The sequence below is a fragment of the Camellia sinensis genome, chromosome 12, assembly GCF_055761805.1.
Source record: "Camellia sinensis isolate YWXY chromosome 12, ASM5576180v1, whole genome shotgun sequence".
NCBI classification, from domain to species: Eukaryota; Viridiplantae; Streptophyta; class Magnoliopsida; order Ericales; family Theaceae; genus Camellia; species Camellia sinensis.
Genome location: NC_138972.1, coordinates 25,130,001 through 25,142,500, shown reverse-complemented (window position 1 = coordinate 25,142,500; position 12,500 = coordinate 25,130,001).

Genomic DNA, 12,500 nt, shown 5'->3' with positions numbered 1-12,500 from the left:
TTTGTTTAGGTAGGCAACACAGGAACCCACGTGAGGCGGAAGGCAAGATTTTTCCCCCAAGCACAAATGAAGAGTAATGCACCAGAGGAGTTCGCTGCACAGGCAGGGATCCGTCCCACTCGCACAAACCAAACACAACTCATGCTCCACGACGTACACTACGCACCAGCTGCCCGAAACGAATCACACCCCGAAGGACTAAGAAGCCAGATAAACGTGCGAGAACATTTAGAGAAGCCGTGCAAGCACCGGTTAGCACGACTGCAAGTAACAAAGGCAACGGGCAAAACTTCCGAGGGACATACTTTTCGCAACAAGCTTCCACTCGGAAAGCATAGGCAGCTCGTTCGCAAGTCAAAGCCAACAAAATGGCAATTACCCGAGGGACAAGCTCTTCACAACACAGCTTCCACTGGGGAAGCGCAGGCAACAAACTTGTAGGCAAGCCAAAGCCAACCGGATGTCTACCGACCGAGGAACATAAATTTTCGCAAGGAGCTTCCACCAGGGAAGGGGCAGGAAACCAGTAGGAATCCAGCGGATGATGAAGAGGAATGCACCGGTGGTGTTCGCTGCACAGCAGGGATTCGTCCAACTCGCCACGACGTACAATGCGTACCAGCCCCCCAAAACGAACCACACCCCGAAGGATTAAGAAGCCCGACGAACGTGAGAAAACATTTAGAGAAGCCGAGCAAGCACCAATTAGCGCGACTGTAAATAACAAAAGGCAGCAGGCAACTTCCGGGGGACATAACTTTCGCGACAACCTTCCACTGGGAAAGCGCAGGCTGCTCATTCATAAGTCAAAGCCAACCAAATGGCAATTACCCGAGGGACACGCTTTTCGCAAGGCACCTTCCACTAGGGAAGCGCAGGCAACTCGAAGGCGAGTCAAAGACAACCTAAAGGCATTTACCCGAGGGACACGGAGGAATGCACCAGTGGAGTTCGCTGCACAGGCAGGGATCTGTCCAACTCGAACAAACCAAACAGAACTCACGCGCCATGACGTACACTATGCACTAACCACCCAAAACAAATCACCCCCCGAAGGACTAAGAAGCCCGATGAACGCGCGAAAACACTTACAGAAGCTGAGCAAGCGCCGGTTAGCGCGAATGCAAATAACAAATGCAACATGCAACTTTCGAGGGATAAACTTTTCACAACAAGCTTCCGCTAGGAAAGCACAGGCAACTCGTTCGCACATCAAAGCCAACAACAAAATGACAATTACCCGAGGGACACGCTTTTCGCAAGGTACCTTCCACTTAGGAAGCGCAGGCAACTCGAAGGCGAGTCGAAGACAACCTAAAGGCATTTACCCGAGCGACACGGAGGAATGCACCAGTGGAGTTCGCTGCACAGGCAGGGATCCGTCCAACTCGCACAAACCAAACACAACTCACGCGCCACGGCGTACACTATGCACCAGCCCCACAAAACGAATCACCCCCCGAAGGACTAAGAAGCCCGATGAACGCGCAAAAACATTTAGAGAAGCCGAGCAAGCACCGGTTAGCACGAATGCAAAAAAGAAACGCAACAGGCAACTTTCGAGGGACATACTTTTCGCAAGAAGCTTCCACTAGGAAAGCACAGGCAACTCGTTCGCACCAACCGAATGGCAATTTAACCGAGGGACATGCATTTCGCAAGGCAACTTGTACGTAAGTTGAAGCCAACCAAATGGAAATTTAACCGAGGGACATGAATTTTGCAAGGCAACTTGTACGTAAGTCAAAGCCAAGCCTAATGGCAATTACCCGAGGAGCATGCCATGCTGCCCGACAAGGCTGCGGCAAGGCATGCTGATGGCCAAGGCCATGCCATGGCATGCCATGCTGCCAGGCAAGGGATGCTGCTGGCCAATGCGTTGGCATGGCACGCTGCTGCCGAAGGCTGAGTCGTTGGCATGGCATGCTGCTAGCCAAGGACTGGGCATGGAATGCTGCTGGCCAAGGCGTTGGCGTGGCATGGACGAGGCCGTGTCAAGGCATGCAGTTGGCCAAGGCGTTGGCATGGCATGTTACTGGCCAAGGCCGTGGCGTGGCATGCCATGATGCTGGACAAGGCTGTAGCTAGGCATGCTGCTGGCCAAGGCGTTGGCATGGCATGCCGCTGGCCAAGGCCGTGGCGTGGCATGCCCGGCATGCCATGCTACTGGCCAAGGCATTGTGGCATGGCATGCCGCTAGCCAAGGCCATGGCATGCCATGCTGTTGGCCAAGGCCGTGGCGTGGGATGCCATGCTACTGGCCAAGGCGTTGGCATGGCATGCTGCTGGCCAAGGCCGTGGCATGGCATGCTGCTGGCCAAGGACTAGGCATAATGTTTCTGGCCAAGGCTGCGGCATGGCATGCTGCTGGCCGAGGCTGCGGCATGGCATGCTGCTAGCCTAGGCCTTGGCATGGCATGTTGCTGGCCAAGGCCGTGGCATGGCATGCTGCTGGCCAAGGACTAGGCATGGCGTGCTGCTGGCCAAGGTCGTGGCATGACATGTTTGCCAAGGTCGGGCATGGCATGCTGTTGGCTAAGGCTGTGGCATGGCATGCTGCTGGCCAAGGCCGTGGCATGACATGTTTGCCAAGGTCGGGCATGGCATGCTGCTGGCCAAGGCTGTGGCATGGCATGCTGCTGGCCAAGGCTGTGGCATGACATGCTTGCCAAGGCCGGGGCATGGCATGCTGCTGGCCAAGGCTGTGGCATGGCATGCTACTAGCCAAGGCATTGGCATGCCATTTTGTTGGCCAAGGCTGTGGCATGGCATGTTGCTGGCTAAGGCTGTGGCATGGCATGTTGCTGGCCAAGGCCGTGGCATGACATGCTTGGCAAGGTCGGGGCATGGCATGCTACTGGCCAAGGCCATGGCATGACATGCTTGCCAAGGCCGGCGCATGGCATGCTGCTGGCCAAGGCTTTGGCGTGTCATGTTGCTGGCTAAGGCTGTGGCATGGCCTGCAAGCCAAGGCTTTGGCATGGCGTGCTGTTGGCCAAGGCGTTGGCATGGCATGCCGCTGGCCAAGGCCGGGGCGTGGCATCCCATGCAGCTGGCCAAGGCCTTATGGCATGGCATGTCGCTAGCCAAGGAGTTGGCCAAGGCCGTGGCGTAGCATGGCATGCTGCTGGCCAAGGAGTTGGCAAGGCATGCTGCTGGCCAAGGCCGTGGCAGGGCATGTTGCTGGCCAAGGACTAGGCATCATGTTGCTGGCCAAGGCTGGGGCATGGCATGCTGCTGGCCGAGGCTGCGGCACGCCATGCTGCTGGCCCTGGCCTTGGCATGGCATGTTGCTGGCCAAGGCCGTGGCATGGCATGGTGCTAGCCAAGGACTAGGCATGGCATGCTGCTGGCCAAGGACTAGGCATAGCGTGCTGCTAGCCAAGGCCATGGCATGACATGTTTGCCAAGGTCGGGCATGGCATGCTGCTGCCAAGGCTGTGCCATGGCATGCTGCTGGCCAAGGCCGTGGCATGACATGCTTGCCAAGGCCAGGGCATGGCATGCTACTGGCAAAGGCTATGGCATGGCATGCTACTGGCCAAGGCTTTGGCATGCTATTTTGCTGGCCATGGCTGTGGTGTGGCATGCTGCTGGCCAAGGCCGTGGCATGATATGCTTGGCAAGGCCGGGGCATGGCATGCTACTGGCCAAGGCCGTGGCATGACATGCTTGCCAAGGCCAGCGCATGGCATGCAGCTGGCCAAGGCTTTGGCATGCCATGTTGCTGGCCAAGGCTGTGGCATGGCATGCAAGCCAAGGCTTTGGCATGGCGTGCTGCTGGCCAAGGCCCTGGCATGACATGCTTGCCAAGGTTGTGGCATGGCATGCTGGCCAAGGCCGACTTGCCACCGCCACCACCGCGGGCCGCCACTCGACACATCCCGTGCTTGGCTATGCAGTTTCGATGCCACAAGCCAAGCGATGGCATGTGCCAAGCGCCCACCTAGGCTTAGGCTTGGCCTGTAGCCTGGCCATGCTGGCCAGCCTTAGGGGAGGTGCCCCCCACTTATAGTAGCTTGTTAAGCCCTTTTTCATCTGGCAGGAGGAAACATCACCCATGCGCGCGACGCGGCTGGTATGGCATGCTGCTGGCCTTGGCTGGGCTGCCTTGGCCTTGGCATGGCACGCTGCTAGCTTTGGCTAGGCTGCCTTGGCCTAGGCATGGCATGGCAAGCTGCTGGCCTTGGCTAGGCATGGCATGTTGCTGGCTTTGGCTGGGCTGCCTTAGCCTTAGCATGGCATGTTGCAAGGCCTTGGCCTTGGCATGGCATGCTGCAGGCTTTGGCTAGGCTGCATTGGCCTGGCATGGCATGGCAAGCTGCTGGCTTCTTCTTGGCATGGCATGCTGATGGCTTTGGTTGGGCTGCCTTGGCCTTGGCATGGCATGCTGCTGGCATTGGCTAGGCAGCCTTGGCCTGGGCATGGCATGGCAAGCGGCTGGCATTGGCTTGGCATGGCATGCGGTAGGCTTTGGCGGGGCTACCTTGGCCTTGGCAGGCCATGCTGCTGGCCTTGGCCTTGGCATGGCATGCGGCTGGCTTTGGTTTGGCGGCGTTGGCCTAGGCATGGCATGGCATGCTGCTGGCCTTGGCAAGGCATGCCATGCTGCTGGCTCTGGCTGGGCTGCCTTGGCCTTGGTATGGCATGCTGCTGGCCTTGGCCTTGGCATGGCAAGGCATGCTGCTGGCTTTGGCTAGGCTGCCTTGGCCTAGGCATGGCATAGCAACCTGTTGGCATTGGCTTGACATGGCGTGCTGCTCGCTTTGGCGAGGCTGCCTTGGCCTTGGCATGGCAAGTTGCTGGCTTTGGCAGGGCTGCCTTGGCCTTGGCATGGCGTGCTGTTGGGCTTGGCTTGGCATGGCATGCTGCTGGCATTGGCTAGGTTGCCTTGGCCTAGGCATGGCGTGGCAACCTGCTGCCATTGGCTAGGTATGGCATACTGCGGGCTTTGGCGGGGCTACCTTGGCCTTGGCCTTAGCTTGGCATGCTACTGGCGTTGGTTTGGTGGCGTTGGCCTAGGCATGCCATGTCATGCTGTTGGCCTTGGCTTGGCATGGCATGCTGCTGGCTTTGGCTAGGCTGCCTTGGCCTAGGCATGGCATGCCAGCCTACTGGCATTGGCTTGGCATGGCATGCTACTGGCTTTGGCTGGGCTGCCTTGACCTTGGCATGGAATGCTGCTCGCTTTGGCTGGGCTACCTTGGCCGTGGCATGGCATTCTGCTGGCCCTGGCCTTGGCATGGCATGCTGCTGGCCTTGGCCTTGGCATGGCATGCTGCTGGCATGGACTAGTTTGCCTTGGCCTAGGCATGACAGGGCAACCTGCTGGCATTGGCTTGGCATGGCATGCTGCTGGCTTTGGCGGGGCTGCCTTGGCGTTGGCATGCCATGCTGCCGGCCCTGGCCTTGGCATGGCATGCGGCTGGCATTAGTTTGGCAGCGTTGGCCTAGGCATGGCCTGGCATGCTGCTGGCCTTGGCCTTGCTTTGGCTGGGCGGCCTTGGCCTTGGCCTTGGCATGGCATGCTGCTAGCCTTGGCCTTGGCATGGGATGGCATGCTGCTGGCTTTGGCTAGGCTGCCTTGGCCAAGGCATGGCATAGCAACCTGTAGGCATTGGCTTGCCATGGCGTTCTGCTCGCTTTGGCGGGGCTGCCTTGGCCTTGGCATGGCATGCTGCTGGCCTTGCCCTTGGCATGGCGTGCAGCTAGCTTTTGCAAGGTTGCCTCGGCCAAGGCATGGCATGGCAACCTACTGGCATTGGCTTAGCATGACATCCTGCTGGCTTTGGCGGGGCTGCCTTGGCCTTGGAATGCCCTCCTGCTGGCCTTGGCCTTGGCATGGCAAGCTGCTGGCTTTGGCTAGGTTGCCATGGCCCAGGCATGGCATGGCATGGCAAGCTGCTGGCCTTGGCTTGGCATGGCATGCTGCTGGCTTTAGCTGGGCTGCCTTGGCCTTGGCATGGCATGTTGCTAGCCCTTGGACTTGAGATGGCATGCTGTCGGCTTTGGCTGGGCTACCTTGGCCGGGACATGGCATGGCAAGCTACTGGCCTTGGCTTCGTATGGCATGCTGCTGGCTTTGGCAGGGCTGCCTTGTCCTTGGCGTGGCATGTTGCTAGGCCTTGGCTTTGGCATGGCATGCTGCTGGCTTTGGCTAGTCTGCCTTGGCCTGGGCATGACATGGCAAGCTGGTGGCCTTGGCTTGGCATGGCATGCTGCTGGCTTTGGTTTGGCTGCCTTGGCCTTGGTATGGCATCCTGCTGGCCTTGGCCTTGGCATGGCATTCTGCTGGCTTTGGCTAGGCAGCCTTGGCCTAGGCATGGCATGGCAAGCTGTTGTCATTTGCTTGGCATGGCGTGCTGCAGGCTTTGGTGGGGCTGCCTTGACCTTGGCATAGCATGATGTTGGCTTTGGTTTTGCAGCGTTGGCCAAGGCATGGCGTGGCATGCTGCTGGCCTTTGCTTGGCATGCCATGCAGCTGGCTTTGGCTGGGCTGCCTTGGCCTTGGCATGGCATGCTGCTGGCCTTGGCCATTGCATGGCATGCTGCTGGCTTTCGCTAGGCTGCCTTGGCCTAGGCATTGCATGGCAAGCCACTGGCATTGGCCTGGCATGGCATGCTGCTGGCTTTGGCTGGGCTGCCTTGGCCATGGCATGGCATGCTGCTTGGCCTTGGCCTTGTCAGGGCATGTTGCTGGATTCGGCTAGGCTGCCTTGGCCTTGGCCTGGCATGGCAAGCTGCTGGCCTTGGCTTGGCATGGCATGCTATTGGCTTTGGCTGGGCTGCCTTGGCCATGGCATGGCATGCTGCTTGTCCTTGGCCTTGTCAGGGCATGTTGCTGGATTTGGCTAGGCTGCCTTGGCCTTGGCCTGGCATGGCAAGCTGCTGGCCTTGGCTTGGCATGGCATGCTATTGGCTTTGGCTGGGCTGCCTTGGCCTTGGCATGGCATGCTGCTGGCTTTTGCTAGGCTGCCTTGCCCTAGGCATGGCATGGCAAGCTGCTTGCATTGGCTTGGCATGGCATGCTGCTGCCATTGGCTGGGCTGCCTTGGCCTTGGCATGGCATGCTGCTAGACTTGGCCTTGGCCTGGCATGCTGCTGGCTATGGCTAGGTTGCCTGGGCCTAGGCATGGCATGGCTACCTGCTGGCATTGGCTTAGCATGGCATGCTGCTGGCTTTGGCGGGGCTACCTTGGCCTTGGCATGGCATGCTACTGGCTAGGCTGCCTTGGCCTGGGCATGGCATGGCAAGCTGCTGGCCTTGGCTTCGCATGGCATGCTGCTGGCTTTGGCTGGGCTGCCTTGGCCTTGGCATGGCATGCTGTTGGCTTTGGCTAGGCTGCCTTGGGCTAGGCATGGCATGGCAAGCTGCTGGCCTTGGCTTGGCATGGCACACTGCTGGCTTTGGCTGGGCAGCCTTGGCCTTCGCATTGCCTGCTGCTGGCCTTGGCTTGGCAGGGCATGCTCCTGGCTTTGGCTGGGCAGCCTTGCCCTTGGCATGCCATGCTGCAGGCCTTGGCTTGGCATGGCACGCTGCTGGCTTTGGCTGGGCTGCCATGGCCTTGGCAGGGCATGCTGCTGGCTTTGGCTAGGCTGCCTTGGCCTAGGCATGGTATGGCAAGCTGCTGGCATTGGCTTGGCATGGCATGCTGCTGGCTTTGGTTGGGCTGCCTGGGCCTTGGCATGGCATGCTGCTGGCCTTGGCCTTGGCATGGCGTGCTGCCGGCTTTGGCTAGGCTGCCTTGGCCTAGGCATGGCATGGCAAGTTGCTAGCCTTGGCTTGGCATGGCATGCTGCTGGCTTTGGCTTGGCTGCGGCTTTTATCATTAGACGTGCGTTGCATGCGAAGGCGTGCAAAGGCGTGCGCGAACATGCGCGGAACATGCGCACCGCGGTCAAAAGACCGCGCGCGCGGTATGCGCACAGGCTGTGGTTCCCACGCCGCGAGCATTCCAGGCCAGGCTACTGACGCCATGCGCATACCACACATTGCTGCCCACGCCGCGCGCATGCCATGCTATGATGCCTACGTCGCGCACATGCGAGGCCGCGGACGCCGCACTCATGCCATGCCAGGCTGCTCCGGCCGCGTGCATGCGAAGCCGCCTACGCCGCGCACAGGCCATGCCTTGCTGCCGACGCCGCGCGCATGCGGGCCTCCGGACGCCGCACGCATGCCAAACCAGGCTGCCCCAGCCACACACATGCCAGGCTGCCCACGCCACGCGCATGCCATGCATTGTTGCCCACGCCACGCGCATGCCATGCCACGCTGCCCATGCTGCGCGCATGCCATGCATTGCTGCCCACGCCGCGCCCATGCCATGCCATGCTGCCCATGCCATGCGCATGCATGCCCGCGGACGCCGCACGCATGCCATGTCTAGCTGCCCCGGCCACGCGCATGCTTGGCCGCCCACGCCACGTGCATGCTATGCATTGTTGCCCACACCGCGCGCATGCCATGCCATGCTGCCTACGTGGCGCGCATGCGAGGCCGCGGACGCCACACGCATGCCATGCCATGTTGCCCACGCCGCGCGCACGCCAGGCAGCCCACGCCGCGCCCATGCCATGCCATGCCATACTGCCCACGCCGCGACTCAGGCCGCCCATGGCTATGCCCAAAGCCGCGGCTGAGCCACGGTCCTGGCTGCATAAGGCTGCACCCAAGGCCGTCCCCGAGCCGCGGCCAGGCTACGCCCAAGGCCGCGGCCTTGGGGCAAACCTGGTGTGGCCTAGCAGGCAAGGAAGGTGGCCCCCCTTATAGTAGCTTGTTAAGCCCTTTTCAATATGGCAGGAGGAAACATCAACCATGCTCGAGGAGTCATAATGGGGTTTTTTTAAAAAGTAACGGTTTTTTGCGAAAGCTTTCAACATGAAAGTTGTAGGAAAAAATTTAATACACCATAAAAAAAATTGTAAAAAATTTTTTGACCATCGAAAATAATTTTTTTTTAGTTCGATTTTAATACTTCCAAAATAATAAAAATTAATAAAAATAGTCTAAAAATTATGGAAAAATTCCAATAATTAAAGGATGAGGCACTAGTAATTATAGAATTTATTAAATTATTTTTTTAATTTTTTTATTTTATTTTGATTTTTTTGGCCAAATAAAGGCCTAGCCCGCGGCCCAACATGCCATGGCCTTGGCGTTGGCCTTTGCCCGCGGCCTTCGCCTTGGCCATGGCCTTGCACGGGGACTTGCCCTTGCCCGCGGCCTTGCATGCTGCCTTGGCCTTGGCCTTGGCCTTGGCATGGCATGCTCGCTGAGGCCGTGGCATGCCATGCAGGTAGCCAAGGCCGTGGCGTGGCATGCTCGCCCAGCCCGTGGCATGCCATGCTGCTGGCCAAGGCCTTGGCATGGCTTGCTGGCGCAATGCATTGGCCTTGGTATGGCATGCGTGGCAAGGTCATGGCATGTTGGGCAACGCCTTAGGATGGCATGCCGGCCGAGGCCGTGGCAAGGCATGGCGGCTTCACCCTGCGGGGCAACGCTGTGGCGTGGCATGGCATGCCGGCCATGGCAATGCCACGGCATGTTGGCCAAGGCCGTGGCATGGCATGTTGGGCAACGCCGTGGCTTGGCATGCCGGCCTTGGCATGTTGCTGTGGCACGGCGTGCGGGACAAGGCGGTGCCTTGGCATGGCATGCTGACCAAGACGGCGCCATGGCATGCTGGGCAACGCCGTGCCAAGGCATGCGGGCCGAGGCTGTGGCATGGCATGCTGGCCGAGGCTATGGCATGGCATGCCCGCCTCGGCATGCTGGGCAACGCCGTGGCATGGCACGCCAGCCGCGGCCGTGGCATGGTACGCCGGCCGCGGCCGTGGCATGATGGGCAACGCAGTGGCTTGGCATACTGGCCGTGGCGGTGGCATGACATGCTGGGCAGGGCAGTGCCCATGGCATGTTGGCCAAGGCTAAGGCATGGCTCGCTGGGCAACGCTGTGGCATTGCATGCTGGCCAAGGTGGCCACAAGGTATGCGGGCCGAGGCCGTGGCATGGCGTGCCCGCCTTGGCATGCTTGGCAACACCGTAGCAAGGCATGTCGGGCGAGGCCGTGGCATGGCATGCCCGCCTTGGCATGCTGGGCAACGCTGTGGCTTGCCATGCCGGCCACGGCCGTGGCATGGCATGCAGGGCAATGCTATGGCATGGCAGGCTGCCCAAGGCAGTGGCCTGGCATGTTGGCCAAGGCTAAGGCATGGCACGCTAGGCAACGCTGTGGCATGGCATGCTGGGCAAGGCTAAGGAATGGCATGCTGGGCAACGCCGTGGCAAGGCATACGGGCAGAGGCTATGGCATGGCATGCGGGCCGAGGCCGGGGCATGGCATTTCGGCCTTGGCATGCTGGGCAACGCTGCAACATGCCGTGCGGGCCGAGGCCATGGCATGGCATGTTGGCCAAGGCTAAGGCATGGCACGCTAGGCAACGCTATGGCATGGCGTTCTGGGCAAACACCGTGGCAAGGCATGTGGGCCGAGGCTGTGGCGTGGCATGCTGGGTGAGGCTGTGGCAGGGCATGCGGGCCGAGGCCGTGCCATGGCATTCCGGCCTTGGCATGCTGGGTAACACTGTCGCATGGCATGCGGGCTGAGGCTGTGGCATGGCATTCCGGCCTTGGCATTCCAGGCAACGATGTAGCATGCCATGCGGGCCGAGGCCGTGGCATGGCATGTTGGCCCAGGCTAAGGCATGGCACGCTGGGCAACGCCATGGCACGGCATGCGGGCCGAGGCCGTGGCACGACATTCCGGCCGTGGCATGCTGGGCAACGCTGTAGCATGCCATGCAGGCCGAGACCGTGGCACGGCATGTGAGCCACGGCGGAGGCATGGCACGCTGAGCAACGTTGTGGCATGGCATGCCGGGCAACTCCGTGGCAAGGCATGCGGGCCGGGGCCGAGGCTTGCGAGCCGAGGCCGTGGCATGGCACGCTGGGCGACGCTGTGGCATGGCATGCTGGGCAACACCGTGGCAAGGCATGCGGGCCGAGGCCGTGGCATGGCATGCTGGCCGAGGCTGTGGCATGGCATGCGGGGCGAGGCTGTGGCAAGGCATTCTAGCCTTGGCATGCTGGGTAACGCTGCGGCATGGCATGCAATTCGAGGTCGTGGCATGGCATGTTGGCCAAGGCTAAGGCATGGCAAGCTGGGCAACGCTGTCGCACGGCATGCTGGGCAATACCGTGTCAAGCCATGCGGGCCTAGGCCGTGGCATGGCGTGCTGGCCCAGGCCTTGGCTAAGGCATGGCACGCTGGGCAACACTGTGGCAAGGCATGCGGGCCGCAACTGTGGCGTGGCATGCTGGCCGAGGCCGTGGCATGGCATGCAGGCTGAGGCCATGGCATGGCATTCCGGCCTTGGCATGCTGGGCAACGCTGTGGCATGGCATGCGGGCCGAGGCTGTGGCATGGCATGTTGGCCAAGGCTAAGGCATGGCACGCTGGGCAACGCTGTGGCATGGGACGCTAGGCAACGCCGTGGCAAGGCAAGCAGGCCGGGGCCGAGGCATGCAGACCGAGGCCGTGGCATGGCATGTTGGCCAAGGCTAAGGCATGGCACGCTGGGGAACGCTGTGGCAAGGCATGTGGGCCAAGGCTGTGGCACGGCATGCGGGCCCAGGCCGTGGCACAGCATGCGGGCCCAGGCCGTGGCATGGCATTCCGGCCTTGGCATGCTGGGCAACGCTGTACCATGCCATGCGGACCGGGGCCGAGGCCGTGGCATGGCACGCTGGGCAACGTTGTGGCACGGCTTGCCGGGCAACACCATGGCAGGGCATGTGGGCTGAGGCCGTGCCATGGCATGCTGACCAAGGCCGTGGCATGGCATGCGGGGCGAAGGCCGTGGCAAGGCATTCCGGCCTTGCCATGTTGGTCAACGCTGCGGCAAGCCATGCGGGCTGAGGTCGTGGCATGGCATGTTGGCCAAGGCTAAGGCATGGCAAGCTAGGCAACGCCGTCGCATGGCAAGCTAAGCAACGCCGTGGCAAGGCATGCGGGCTGAGGCCGTGGCATGGCGTGCTGGCCGAGGCCATGGCTAAGGCAAGGCACGTGAGGCAACGCTATGGCAAGGCATGCAGGCTGAGGCCATGGCATGGCATGCTGGCCAAGGCAGTGGCATGGCATGCGGGCCGAGGCCGTGGCATGGCATTTCGGCCCTGGCATGCTGGGCAACGCTGTGGCATCGCACGCAGGCCGAGGCTGTGGCACGGCATGTTGGCCAAGGCTAAGGCCTGACACGCTGGGCAACACCGTGGCAAGGCAAGCGGGCCAAGGCCGTGGCATGGCATGCGGGCCGTGGCCATGGTATGGCATTCCGGCCTTGGCATGCTGGGCAACGCCGTGGCAAGGCAGGCTGGGCAACGCTGTGGCATGCCATGTAGGCCGAGGCCGTGGCATGGCATTCCGGCGTTGGCATGATGGGAAACGCCATGGCATGGCATGCAGGCCGAGGCCATGGCATGGCATTCCTGCCTTGGTGT